Consider the following 16,009-nt stretch of genomic DNA (forward strand, 5'->3'; position numbering starts at 1 on the left):
GAGTCTGGACTCCTCTTGCCTGGACCAAAGTGAACTCTCAGGGTCACTCTCCCTGGAGTTCCTTTTAGGCTCAGGATAGAACCTAGTTGCCTCATCCCTCCTACCAGGGAGCCTGTGGATTTCTTCCCTCCCCTGAATATATGGAGGTTTTTAGAATGCCCTTCCTAGGCTGAGAGTCTGGCTTTCCTCTTTCAGCCAAGCGGGCAAGGTGACCTCTTTGTAGTCGCATCTTCAGCCAATCTAACTCCCTGACCTTCTCCTCATAAGAGTTTTCCTGGTCTGAAGTACTTACCGTATTATTTCTTACTTCCCAAGACACACTGGTCTGGCCACTATCCCTTCTGTGTGGTAGAAATGAATACTCATCAATATCAGACAGGGACTGGCATTTTTGATCAGTTGGACTAGGTCCGGATAAGTCTAACTGCTTCATGTCACCCTGTTCTGGATAGGTGGCATGCATGAGGTCCGTTTCCAGTTGTGCATGAGAGGATATAAATGACTGGCATGGGGCCCCTGATGGGAAGGGCACCACACCTTGATCAGTGAGCCTTGTCCCATATCCTGATTGTTCAGGGTGCCTCAGGACCTGTTTTTAATTTTTGATTTCCTTGGTGAGGCTCTCAAACCTGTGTCTCTCTTTATTTATTTGCTGTTGGTAGTCAGAGAGCTGGCTTTTTAATTCTGACACTAAATCCTGATTAATCTCATGCACCCTTCTCTGAGCTACCAACTGATCCTTTGTTTGCTGCGCCTCCTGCTGAAGTAATTTATTTTCCCTCTGTGAGCGTTGTATGCTGCGTGCATATTCAAAGCAGTTTTCTTTCAGGAGACTAATCTCCTTCTCTTGTTCATCCCTACATTTTGCTGCCACTATTTGCCTCACTCGTTCTACACGCTCATTACGTTTTTCTCTAATTCTGGTCAGTTCCTGAGAACCTGAATGGTCCTTTTCTACATCCATTTCCAACATTTCCAACTGATTTATCCTCTGTAATAGGACGCTGTTATCCTGATTCAAGAGGTCTTTTTCATGAGTCAGCTGCGCCCTCTCTTGTTGAGTACTTACCTGCTGATGTATCTGATCAAAGTTATTTTGGGAATCAACCCCTTTTATAATTAATTTACTATTTTCAGTTTTCAATTGTTTTATTTATGATTGGAATGCGATAATGTCCTCCAAAAGACTCTATTATGAGCAGACTAGTCATTTAGCTTGTGTTGCAGTGCGCTCAGATTTTCTACACACTCTTTTTGTGAATTTCTCAGTAAAAAAAAACTGGGTTTCACGCTCTGCACTCTCTTGATCCAGTGTTTTTAACTCAGCGGTGAGTTGAACAAGATCCTGGGTTTATGACAGGTCTCCAGCCTGATTCATCCTACTAGCCTCACTATTTTGCCAACGCTCTTCTACCAACAGCAACTGAGCAGTTAGCTGAGCCATTTGTATCTGTTCTACACAAGCATTTGTGGTGTGCTCATTTACAATGCTTCAAGTGCTTTGTGCAATATTCCGGCTTCAGGCCAAATATCATTGATTACTGAGGTAATCTCCCGCACAATTCTGGTTTTCCAGTTTCCTATATCGCCCTCAACCCATTCTCCTTCAAGAAATAATTTAGTTAAGAGATGATCCCTGGCTTCCCCAATTTGTACAGTAGTCATTTCCACAATCGGCTTTTTGCAATTTAATAAAACATTATTTATGCAGGGGCAAAATCAATCTGTTCCTGCTTGATTTCCTTACTCAAATACATTCTTACACACTCTTAATTTTGTTACCTATACACCTCCCTGGAACTCATGAGTCAAGTCCTAGTGGCACTTTAACAAAACAAAGATGACCTTGCCTCCACCTTAATGCAATTGCATCAAAATGAATAGACTGTCACAATGTACTTGTCATGGGTCAGAAATAGGAAGCTAAATCCCGGCCCGAGCCCCCAATTTGGAACAGTTTATTAAGAAGCCACCCTCAACATAGGGAGGTTATGCAACACACTGTTTAACAGATTCTTTTTTTTAGCCCTATCTCAGACACATATCATGCCCCTTTGGTCCCTCTACCTATAGCTAACAATGAGCCATGAACCAGGCTGGTGTACAGGAAATATATTGGCATTTATTTAAATTAAAAGTAATAGAAATTAGCACGAAAAAATATCAAACACCACTTTATCCGTGGCACAGCACAATCAACTTCCATCAGCATAAACAAATCAACAAATGTGAGTTAAAAAGAACACAATCACAATTCTTCACTTTGTGCAAATTTCACTTCACAAAATAATTACACTGCTCAATAACGAAGACAGTTATCATGTGATGTTGTGCGAATTTGATTTTCCTACAGGCTCAACAGGCTAGCACTGACATTTCAAGGTTGGTAATTATGATTTTGCCCACACTCTTGGTTTAAAATAAACACAGGGTGATTTATCTGCTTGTTTTTCATACCCACCCCCTTGCTTTGGTCTATTTTGGGAAATCTGACAGAATAATTGGAATGCTTTGGGGAATTTTGGATTTCAGATTCCCCCTTACTGAAATGCCTGTGTTGGAGAAGCTAGATTAAAAAGGTTGGACTAATTTAAGAAGAAAGCCACCCCTCTCCCTTAACAAAGTCGGGGTCAGCTGAACAACAAGGATTACCCAATTAATGTATAGTCTATAGTTTTCAGCACACACTGGCAAGTGAGATTTGTTAATTTCGAATTTTAACAAAATTCACCGGTAGTGTTCTGCCAAATGGAGAATTGATTAAATTAATATTTTTGGTTAAGTAGGCTAAGGATCTACACAGGTTTGCCCCCCTCCCAGTATGAAGGGACAGGATTTAAGGCAAGCAGACTCCTCCACCTTTTGTTTTCCCAGGGCTCAGTTCTTCATGCATAGCAAGCGTCTGTTTTAGGTTCAGGAAAGCAGCTGATTCTCAGGATACTCAAAAAAGATAGGGCAAGGGTCTGATCACTCCACTCTCAAAGATGGCCTCCCGCTCTCTACCATACGACCCAGTCAGCTTTGATGCCTTCCTAGAAATAGACAGCTCCTCCCAGGTGCACTCTCAGCAATCTCCTCTGGTGTCTCCTTACAGCTGTCAGATGGTCAGTTTCAGCAGCCGTCCTGATGGTCTGCCTCTTGTGTGTCTGTTCCTATCCCTCTCCTTTTTCTCTCTCCTGTCCTAGTGCAGTCCCCCGTATGTAGCAGTGATGGCACCACCAATTTTACAATCTTGATGAAGTACCGTGCAATAACTCCTGCCACTAGGATTGTACAGTTACCCCTCTACCTCCTCCCAAACCCAGCCTCCAAGTCAGGATTGGTTTAGGGATCCGGAGCAATATATGGCCATTTCCATTTGTAAACACTCTTTTTTCTCCTTTCAACTTTTTGCAAAAAACGAGTAATGTATCACAACTTCATAATTTCACTAGTTACTGCCATACTAAACATATTTTTTGATTCAGCTAATCATGGACTATGAGATACGTCGACCACCAAATCCGTACCACATAGCACAGCCATGCGGCACCTTTCTGCCATTTCCTTAAAAAGCACAACAGTTATGAATAAGTAAGTTATTAAGCTTATTCCTAATTTCATTTTCCTACCGCTCACCAACTCTCACATTTGGAACATGTTCAGATCAGCTGGAAAGGTAGTCTAACTGGCCATTACAGTTCCCAGAGTCACAGGTAGATGCATTTCATATCCCCAAACTTGCCTGGAAATTACATAAACAATGGTACAAAAATGAAATCAATCCACCTTACGGTTGCTGATAAAAAGGCCTAAATGATATAATAGTCCTTTTAAATTAATTGTGAATTTTCATGTGGAACAAATGGCAGCCATTTGTTTTCACTGGGCTGTACCTTTATCATTCTCCTTTGTGTTGGAAGCTTGCTCTTTGAAGTGGTGCCCACATTTTCACACCTATTAGTCATGCTCCAGCCAAGGGGCAACTTTTCTTGAAGTCAATGCTTTCAGAGCCAACATGTCTGGAGAACACCGAATTTCGACACCTTTAGCAGGCCATTTTATTGCAATTGATAATTAGATGGGAGGTATGACATCCAGGCTGGGAGTGTGAGAGATGTACTTTGTGAGGTTTTGCCCACAGCCAGCAAAAGGGTCTGCCTTGGGCTGACATTTTCCATGAAGACAAAGTGTCTCTTCAAATGTCACTGGAGTTTTGTAGGTGAAACATAATATACATTGCTTTTGGCCAACCTGCACATCATGTTTTGTTTTCCTGACATTTTTATGTGAGCAGTGATATTTATTGTCACTTCTACTTTTTAAAACCGTTTTTATTTGCACACACCTGTGCAGGCCGTTTTTGTTTAACAATCCCGTTTTCCATGTGACAGGGATCTTTGATTCGTCCTTCTTTTGTAAATCAAAATGCTGCTTGTCTATTGGCAATGACAAGTAGGCCCCTTTACACATAGCTCTTTGATTTTACTTGAAAAACAACAAAAAAGGCCATGCCGTTTTTGTTTCAGTGTTTAAAATCTTGCTATTCATGTGCAAGGGACTTCTGTTTGGGGCCTTTAAATACACCACTAATTCTGGTACAGGGTTCTACAATAGTGACTATGGTCAGGTAGTGACCAACAGTTGGGAACCCGTAGCATAAACCCACCTGGTTAATAGGTATCACTTTAAACTCTTTGGCCCACTCCGCCAATCATAAGGCCAACCAATTTGTAAAAGCTGTTCTAATATATCTATGAGTGCAATCACGCCATGGGAACACAGATCTGATGGTAGTCCCTTTTTGCATACTGGTACAAATATATCATGAGAGCAGGATCCTGGTATATTTGTCTTCTAGACATTTCAGAGTTTCTATTATCAGGGCCACCTGCCTTTCGAGTTTTTTTTAACATTTTAAAACAAGTGCCGTTCTCAACGGTGGAACAATTTCTATTGCCTCCACTGAGGTAAAATCTGTAAGAAACTGGTGGCCAAATAAGCAACCCGAGAAGTGGCTAATCACTTCTCCAAAGAAACAGGACTATGCTCTCTCCATCATCTACCCTGGGTTTCTCGGGCCACTAGCTTCCAGAATAACCAAAGACCTTTCCCCTCTGATGCTTTTAAAAGTGCATTCCATTCTTTGAAAATGTACTTGCTTGTTTTTCTTTTTGAGGAACATGTACGTTTTCTTTTTTATTTACCTACTGTCCTACTAAAATATTTGTGTTTGGAGGATGGAAATCAGATCATACTTTGCCCAAATACATTTCTTGCCAAACAGTCATCATGCTGTTTACCAACTAAATGAATTTAATTTACCTTCACTTATTTTAACTTAAAATGTTTAATGGTTCGATCCTTTTAGGTTCTCATGCTGTGGATTTGTTCTTGATATGTTTATGCTCTGAGCTAGAAGTGTCTGTCTGAAGATTTCCGAGAACTGTAGATGCCCCACTTGGTTTAGGGGATCTACTTTTTCCTTCCATCTACCTAGAGAAATTGATTTGTGTCTTATGCAGAAGCTTTCTCTTTCTGATTTATTTTTAACTGTTTCTGGGCCTATTGCACAGATGATTTCTAGTAAATGATTTTTTTTAAAATAAACTTTATTTATCATTTTCATAGAGTGACAATAAATAGAATACAGACATAGGCTCAGAAGTATTTAAACTATTCTTCAGTTAATCCAGTGATAACCATGGTAAAAAACGAACAAAAGGATTTGCCTATGCACTCTCTCGACGTTACTCGATATATGGCCATCACAAACATTCAAGTCCATCTCTTGATATTGAACAGAACCAAAAGTAGAATAAACAAACATCATCTACACTACCCAACACAGAGACAAATACACACACAATAGATACCCAATTGTTTAAGCTCACTGTGCCTATACCGTCTCTTTTCCAAGTCCTTAACCGTAGTCAATAACCAACCTCAACCATATAGCTCTTAAAATGGTCCCCATATCTTTAGGTAATCACCTTAACGTTCCTGTATTCGCATCATGAATTTCTCATAGCTTGACAATGTCTGAAAATCCAACAGCTAATCATCCAGTGACGGTTTCTTCCTCGTATTCCAAACCCTTAGAATCTGCTTGGCAGCCACTACCAGTACTCTATCAATCCAAACACCATGACTCTTAGCTACGTTGCACCTCCCTGATCCTGCAAGTAAAATCACTGCACACAGTGACATTGGAAACACTGTTGCCAATATGATTTATGTATTTACATTTATAGCCTGCTTTCACCAAAGCGCTGTACAAAAACTACACAAAATAGAACCAAAGCAATGAAAATATACATACAGGTGATCAATCATGAGAAATACATTTCATTCAAGAGAACCTTAGGAGGTGGATTTTAAGAGAGGAACGAAAACTAGATAGCGAGGAAGAAGAGCACGTAGAAAGGGGGACTGCATTCAAAGTTTTGAGAGCTAAGAGAGCAGAAGAACAGAAATGGGAATGTGCATGGGGGATGAGGAAAAGCCAAAAAGAAATTAAGAAGAAGAGCAAAGCGACAGTGTAAGAACATGAAATATACCAAAGAGGAAAGATGGGGGGCATGCCCATGAGTACACTTAAACATAATGTCGAGAAAATGGAGCTGAAGACCAGCTGTAAAAAGGAAGCCAGTGAAATACGGCTAAGAAATCTGCCATACACGTGTGAGGAGGGAGTAGACAGAGTACATCAATAGCTGCATTAAAGACAGAATGAAGAGGAGCAATAGCACAGGCAGGAAGCCTGTCAAAAAGTAAAAGGACAATAGTCAAGATGAGCGATCATAGAAGTAACAATAAGAGACTTAGTAGCAGAGAAAGTAAGACAATGATTTTTTAAAAAAATATTATAGAACTGGTAATGGCAAGAGTAAGTGAGAATAGAAATATGATAAAAGGCAACGCAAGGCAAAGTTAACACCTACGGTATGTGCATCAGAAGTCAAAGGGAGAGACTCATGGAAAGAAATCGATGATGGAAGGGAGTAAGCAAGGGGGAAGGAGCAAGAAAGAAGAGAATCTCAGTTTTCGCAGAATTAAGATGAAAAGAGTTTGGAAAGGCTCCATAATTTAACAGTGCATGGAGTATCTAAAATAGTTGAATAAAGAGAATTTGAAAAAGACGAGAACAAACAATAGATCTGAGAATCATGACCATAACAATGACAAGAAAATCCAAATGAATGAATGCTAGTAGAAAGAAGGATCAGATTCAAAGAAAAAAGATGAGGACCAAGGACAGAGCCTTGCAGAACCCACTAAGTAAAGCAGAAGGAAAGAAACATTCCAGACTCACGATATAGCATAAGAACAGTCAGAGAGATAAGACAAAAACCAGGACAGAACAGTTTTGAATATACCAATAGAAGAAAGAGAAAATGAAGTATAACATGGTCCACCTTATCAAAGGTGGTAGACAGATCAAGAAGAGTTAAAAGGGAAGATGGCTTTATATGAAGAGAAAAAGTAAGAAAGTTGTTCACATATAGAAAGCAAAAAGAGCAGGATGACGCTATGATTGGAGAGGAGGGAGGAAAGAGTTATCTTCTAGACAGGCCAAAATCTGAGAGTAAACTGCATGTTCTGGATGTTTATCTAGATAAGGAGGAGAAATACAGTGATAGAAGGAAGAGAAATAGGGTGATAGAAGGAAGCGATGGATCAATGGATGCTTTTTAAACAATAGATAGAATAACAGCTTTGTTAAACGAGGAGGGAAAACACAAGAAAACAGAGAAGAATTATTGAGAGAAGCTAGATAAGCAATACAATAGGATATATAACAGGAATCAGAAGAACAGGAAGGGTTAGCAGGTGCCCCAGAGAGGTAAGCACATTGAAGCAAAGAGGACAACTATCCTCCAAAACAAATAGCAAATATGGAAAACAGTTGAAGAAGAAAATGGAAGAGATTGAGGAAAAAGAAGAACGAAGATGATGAGTCTTAGAAGTAAAGTATGAGGCAAAGTCAGAAACACAGAAGCAGAAAGAAAATAGCTAGCTAGGTGAGGGTGTCATGATAATGGGGAAACAGAGTGTTAAGAAAGGAAATCCAGTGGAATGGTTAAAGGGATAGAAAAGTAGTAAGAAATTGATAGAAAAGCCCTTTTATCTGAAAAGGATCATGAAGGTAAGAGGCATGAAGAATAACAGTCTGTATGGTCAGATGAAGAGCATGATTAAATTAAAGTGCGTACAAGGCAGTGAAGATGCTAGTGATTCGATTGCAAAGAAGAAGTAACCTAAAGTTGAGGAGGTTTACATGAGGCAATAAAAAGAAAAGAGAGGTAAAAGGAATCCAACAAGGAGGGAAAAGGAGAAGAACAAATAGAAGAAGAGTTAATGTTAATGTTAAAGGATATTTGTTCCGCACACTATCACCACCAAAGTGGTCACCTGGAGCTCTGAGTCAGGATGAAGAGAAGAGAAGACATAAAAATGAGGGAACAAAAGAGTAAACATGCGAGGATAGGAAGAAGTATCAAAACAATGAAAATCACAATGCAAAAAAGACACCTGAGGAGAGGAAGAATGGCACATTGAGGGACGAACAGAAGAAAGAGAAGGGAAAAGGTGATCAGAATAGAGGCATGGAAAAGCCAAAACAGAAGACATTGCGTGATGAGTAGAGAACAATATGAAGAGATGAGGAGTCCGAAATATAATAATAAGGTGCATTAATCAAAATAAATTAAAAGAAAATAATCAATAATAGAGAGAATATGGCTCAACAAGAAGACAGAATGGAGACTCATAGGGAAGAAGATATGATAGCAATGAATCAATGTCCTCATCGAAGTAAGATAGAGGACCTGGAGGATGATAAACACTTAAAAATAAGAAATGTGGCTTGGAAAAATAAACAATGATACGGAAAAGAAGAAAAAGTGGCAGACGACATTACAATGGCAATGGCTTGTGGTCATTGGTTTGCTTCCGAGCTAAGGTTTAATGACCCTTGATATGGTTTGTTCGACAGAGTCCATTTCAGTAATGAATCATCTAAGCTCTGTTTTATCCTCTGCTGAATGAATGCCCATGAGCAATTCAATGCAGTACACTGTGTAACCGTTTATCTCTTATAAAGGTAGGAGTGGAGGGAATTGCTACTTAATTGTTTACCATAGCATTACATTCACATATTCTGATGGCAGTAAATTGAAGCTTATGAGCTCATGTGTTTGGGTGCATGGGTCCCACATTTCTCTATATCGATGAAATGTAATCAATGGGCTGACTTAAAGGTACATTTCTTATAGTCAATGGGCCATACCTGGATAGTGTTTTGGGCAAACCCTGTCTTTTAAAAATAAAATTAGTTTATTGAATCTATAAATGGCAGGTTCAGTCAGTGTACCTTTGAGGATCATAATGTATATGGCCAAAAATTAATTCCACGGATTAGTACTGTTTCAAGTCTACCATTTATTCTATGTTTAGGGGTATTTGTCAATGTTGATGTTTATTAATGACTAAATTAGTATTTTGATTGACCTGCACCATCTTGGAAAAGCCATCTATCCATGTCAAATCAATATGTTACCAATATTGTGATTTCACCAGGTCCAGTCTTTTTACTAGTGGTGTATGTAATAGATTCATTATTTTGTACTGGCAGCCTTACATAACCAATTCTTGAGCAACTAAAATAGAGAGAGGTTAATAGTTGCATAGGCTCTATAGATTTCCATACCATGGAGGGTACAATCTGTTATACTTTTGGTAAACACCCCATGGGAATCAGTTTCAGCCCAGCCTCACAGCAAGCTTACAACCCCTTCTCGAGGTATATATTCAGTGAAAAAACATTATGACATTTGTGATGTCATTGTTTATGTCCTGGGTGTTAGTCTTAGCAGTGCACGGTGGTGGCGTGAGTTATGGTTGCTTAGCTTAATATAAATGGCACATTTCTGTTTTTTTTTTGTTTTACTTGGAACCATAACATCCTTTTAACAAAGTTTCTTCACTGAATTTCATAGGTTTGTACTAGTGAAACTTAACCATAATGTCACTTTAACAATGTTTTGTCACAGAATTTCATAGGTTTTTACCAGTCCACCGTAATGTGCTACAAGTTCCTAATATCATATTTACCCCCAATATATGAGCATTTTCATCCAATCTGAAAGGTTTTCAAGTACAAACTAAGTGATTCCCCACCTCCTAGCAACATTTTTAACACTTGTACAAGCTTTCTGCATCTTTTTAGCACCGTTTCCTGTTTGGCGACGTTCAGAAATGTCTGACGTCACCACAGACTTCTCGACAGTGTCACGTTACCATGCATGCATGCAGTGTGATGATGTGTTCGTGAATGGGTCCGCACCTCACAAACAGTTCAGAACTACTTTTTCAGCTGATCTAGGAAGTTTCAAGAAAAAAATGTACCCTTGCGCAGCTCCTAGACCTATTCTTACTGATTTTCAATCTGCAATCCAATAGATAGCACATGCTTCAAACAATATCAGCACAACTGCTATTTAACTTCAAAATAGCACCAGACATGCCACCCCTCGTCCCCAGGAGCCACCTAGATGGCCAACACAATGAAAAAAAAGCAATCATGCAGAAAAAAGTCAAGAGGACCAGGAAGTTGAGTTAGAGGAAATGCTTACCTCCAGCAGCCAGAACGAATCATGAGTGTGGCAGTTTTTTAACACTTTTGGGGATGTACCAAAAGCTAAGGCAACAAATTTTAACACTGTACTCAGTCACAGATAACCTGGGCAGTACTCCTACGCCACACCAAATCCTACCACCGGGATGCTCTGAGAAAGTCTGTTCCTTTTTCAGGAAGTAGTAGGCTGTCTTTCTCTACCTCATGTTCTTCAACCAATACTGCCACCACACAAGCTACTCCTGTGGGACATAGGATCCCACCATCTATCTTGCAAGCCATAAAAGAGGCTCTTGATCCATATCTTGCCAAGACAACAGTACTCTGTATCTACTGCAACACACCACTGTCCAGGGGAGAGCAGTTTTGAAGTTCTTTCGAGGCTGCGGCCAAGGAGCATGAGAAACACTGTCCCTTTCCTTAGATTTAAGGCACACACATCTTTCCCTTTCCACGTGCCCCTCTGTATTTTTCACTGCTGGACCTTCCCTCATTTTCCTCCCCCACCTTAGTTCCTGGCCTGTCATGAAAAATAAATTTAAAAAAAACAATGCAGAAAACACCCCCCAAAACAGTTCCTGTAGGAACCATCTTTCATAGTTAAAAAGTAGAACTAAAACAATTAATCTTATAGACTCCATATACTTTACATTGCTCACTAAAGTAGTTGGACTCAATAAGATTCTCCCCCATTTCCATTAGCATTTTGTATTATGCAAATGGCAATAATGGACAATTGTATAAAAAAAAAGGACAGAAACAATTTTCTGTCCCAAATGCTTTTCTGTAGCATACAATAAGATCCATAATTCATGGACCTTCATAACTGTCCGTGGTCTCTGCAGTCACCTTTCCAGAAAACATGCATCATAAAAAGGCCCGGATGGCACGTCCACACCATCACACGGTACAGCCCTAGTATCTTATTACAACATATTACCCTAAACATATTAAACTTCCACACACCAACTGCCACTTAACAATATTCTACAAATCTTTTCCATCTGCATTTACTTTACTTAAACAGAAATAATTGTACATCCTAATCCTATAAATACATGCATGCATTGCACAGTGAGAGAAGTGCATACATAGATAGGACAGTACCAATAGTCTAGTGCTCATGGGAGCCCAACAGTGAAGTTCCACATAATACCAAGGTAAATGGCCACCGGCTAACTGATGGGGCACACAACCCCCAAGGGTGGGGTGCTTCTTAACTGTAAAGTCCATTTAACAAACTTATTTCTGTCAATTTAATACGTTTTTATGAGTGAAATGTTTCATACTGTTATATCACTGTATACAAGTTATTAATAATTTGTCTTTTAACATAGATAAAAACTATAAACATCCATTAACACATTTTTTCCAATGCATACTTATATGTATCATTATCAACAGCGCATGCTAGATATAAAAATTGTTTATTTGCCTACGACATGATGCTTGACCATAACCCCAGACGCACCAAACCACACCTATTATTCACTGCACCTACCCTGCATCCTACCTCAGTCACCACTGTACCCTAACAATATTACCAATGTCCAGTGCTCCTGGCTTGCAGTCATGACCAGTCTCCAAAATCCATGGAGCATAGGCTTCAGCCATTCCACATTCCCCAATAAGCAAATTACATTACACATGTCTCCTTGCTGAGGACTAGTCTCATTGCACAAGCAACAAACTTACATCACTGTGTTGTGTACTTACATTTTAACACTTTAAAAAAATAAAACTCAACACACACAAACATTTACAAAACCATGTTTTGAGAACCTTGCAAATGCTCCTTCCACAGGTTCACTACAAATCCATCCATGTTTCATATTTGCAAAAGTGTCAAAATGTACGTTGATGCAAAATAAATTCATGTAACTTAACCATATCTTTGCATGAAAATTCAAGGTTGGGTCTAAAGTCGTTCTGCTTACTTTTCTACAGATTCATCGAACAGCAACAAACGTATAAACCATCTAAAAATGTTCAGACCCCCCATCTTATATTGCTCCCTCTTCAGAAACTCCCACCAGACATTACAACAACATTCAAATCTATGTCTAAATGTTTTTTGCAAACTTTTCTCAAGCAGCATCAAATGTATAAGCCTCTCAAAAATGTTCGGATCCCCCACTCTAATTTTGCCCCCTCTTGACAAAACAGCACCAGACTTTACAGACCCATTCAGGATTGGGTCTAAAATAATATTGCAAAATGTCATTACATTTTATTTAGTGGCGCCAAAGTTATAGGCCATCCAAAAACTCCTTTTCAGCGACCCGATTATGCAGAAATATGCATGGATGTCCCGGGACATTGGAGATATTTACGGACATCGAAGAAAGAATAAGCTCCCTACTTTTGGCTTTTCATGGCCATATCCCATCCCATCCTCATCACCCTTCACCTCCCCAGAGATTATTCATTAGTTTCACAAGCACAATATTGTCTTTTTTAATATGTTTTTACCACATTGTCCGCAGACTATGGCTGCTGTTTGCAAATCCAACATGGCGACCATTTCAGAAAATATTACGCACCTCACGCTTTTCACCAACCAATCAGCGTACTTGTCTGATCTCCAATGACATCATGTCGCCCCCTGGACCAATCACGGAGCTGCAGTCAAAGAGCACAAGAAACACTGCCCCCACCTTTGATTTAAGGCCCACCAAACATCTTCCTCTGTCCACCTGCCCCTCTATCTCTGTGGTTGGAGGCACTCTCCTCCCTTCCTCCTCCCACCGTATCTTCCCCTTCCAAAAAAAAGTTAAAAAGCCCAAAAAAATAGAAAATATACAAAAGATGTTCCAAAACTCCTGCTACTCTTCCCTGATCGACTGAGTCTCCCCGATGTCCGCGAACTACCACGTAGTCTGCATACTCTGCAGCCAATCAAAGGGGCGGGGCAGTTTTAACTCAATTTCACTTATTTATCTCTTTAGTGTTGGCTCTGAAAAGAACCTATTGGGGAGGTTGTGAACAAACACCTTTCTTGCTTTTATATACAGTAGTGCTGTACCCTGTGCATCTTTGCTTCCAATTTTGTTTACAGGAACTGCTTTAATGCATTCCTAACATTGTAAAGAAAAATTATATTTCCGACATGTGTGAAATGAACGCCATCTTCACAAAAAAGATTCACATCAGCAGACCTTATATTGTCATTCTCAAAAGATGACAATGCTGCAGCATATACAAAAGCAGATACAGCTTTATTCTCAATCTGCCATGATTCTTCCATTCGTACACTGAACATTTTTGTACATCTCTATGTTTGCCTCTGATTTAGTTCAGAAAAAATAATCTTTGCAGCAGGAAACAGTTCCATTAGGCTTCTGAAAAAATCATTCAGGGCAAACTGCAAATACATTGCAGTCATATACCCCAAACTGTTCCCTCCACAATGCACAACTATAATGTCTGGACATGTAAAGTGTTATCCCAAACGGATGAGTGTCCCCTTCATCGTGGACATGGGGGAAGCAAATAAACCAATAAAACGGGGGGATGTCTCACTGAACAACAAGAAATACAATTTATAAACAGTAAACTCCCACTAGTAAAGAAGAGAGTAAGCTTGGTCAGGAATTATCATAATCATTACACATTCGAATTTAAAAAATACTTTATTTATTTGAGATGACATCTTTTACCATTTTTTTGTCAAATCGGAATGTTTTTTAGAAATACCAGATGTTTGTATAAATAATAGAATGAATATTTGGTCAAGTATTATGGTTTTGTGTGAATTGTATTAATAAAATTCAAATATGTAATGATTATGATAATTCCTGACCGAGCTCACTCTCTTCTTTACTAGTGGAAGTCTACTGTTTATATATTGTATTTCCTGTTGTTCCATGAGACATCCCTCCTGGTTTATTGGACATGTAAAGTGTGCCATACTCTTACAAAATGACAGAAAGCTTGCCCAGTTTAACCCACAAACTGCATGCCTCAATCCTTCCACTTCTTGCAATCTTATACTTCCAAAGATACCCAGATTTTCAGCATGCACCTTCAATGACTAGATCAAAGAATCTTTCAAAATCCAGATACTATTATTTCTCAAATCCACAGCCATAGCCATCTTCTTCGGTGCTCTCACCATACAAAACTCCTGCCACCCACACTTCCTGTACACCACACCCAAGAAACCTGATTGGCTGATCCCCGATGTCCGCGGGGGCAGTTCCATTTCAATGCCAGGCATCCTCAAAAGACATGGATGTGACATGTGCCGTTGCCAACTACCATGGCATTCGCAGACTAACAGGGTAATTCATAGAATTTCGCAGAAAAGTGTCGCAAGCGGCTGGCGCAGAGTGTCCGCGTGCGATTGTCTGCGCCAGGCACGTGCGCTAAAACCGATTTCCGCGCACAGCGTATTCATGGATTTCAGGCTCCCAAACCAGCCGTGGCGCAGAGTATCGCAGCGACCCTGCAGCAGCGCCAGTAACGCCCCCAAGAACGCCCTCGCGCAAGGAAAAGCCATCAAAATCGCTAAATCATCGCAAAGGGCTGCGCTAACCCTGGACCAGTCTACAGGGCTGCCAAACAAGGAACGCAAAGCGGGTAACGTGCATATCAGGGGTACGCGTGAAGTTATACACGCGATTAGCCAGGGTACGTGTATTACAGGGGTACGGGAAGTTCTACACGCGATTGGCCAGGGTACGTGTATTACAGGGGTACGCGTGAAGTTTTACACGCGATTAGCCAGGGCACGTGTATCACAGGGGTACGCAGGAATTATCACACGTGATTTGGCTTGGTACGTGTATTACAGGGGTGCGCGGGAATTATCACACGCGATTTGGCTTGGTACGTGTATTACAGGGGTGCGTGGGAAGTTCTACACGCGATTCGGCTGGGTACGTGTATTACAGGGGTGCGCGGGAATTCTCACATGCGATTTGGCCAGGTACGTGTATTACAGGGGTGTGCGGGAATTATCACACGCGATTAGGCTGGGTGGGTCCTCACAGGTGTTCCCTGTACACCCTCCACGGCCCCTGCAGGCAGCCCACAAAACAGGGGACTACCCTGTACACCTGCTCATGTCCCCCTGCACCCCCACCCCCCAGCAGTGCAGGGGCAGCCTCCACCAGGCCCCCACCCATGTCTCCCAACACCCCCACCCCCCAGCAGTGCAGGGTCAGTCTCCACCAGGCCCCCACTCATGTCTCCAACCACCCCCAGCATCCAGGGGCACCCTCCACCAGGCCCCCACCAATGTCCCCTATCACCCCCACCCCCCAGCAGTGCAGGGGCACCCTCCATCAGGCCCCCACCCATGTCCCCTATCACCCCCACCCCCCTGCCACCAGGGGCACCCTCCACCAGGCCCCCATCCATGTCTCCCACCACCCCCACCCCCCAGCA

This window comes from Ambystoma mexicanum, chromosome 10, assembly GCF_040938575.1.
Source record: "Ambystoma mexicanum isolate Mex_15411 chromosome 10, UKY_AmexF1_1, whole genome shotgun sequence".
Classification (NCBI taxonomy): Eukaryota; Metazoa; Chordata; class Amphibia; order Caudata; family Ambystomatidae; genus Ambystoma; species Ambystoma mexicanum.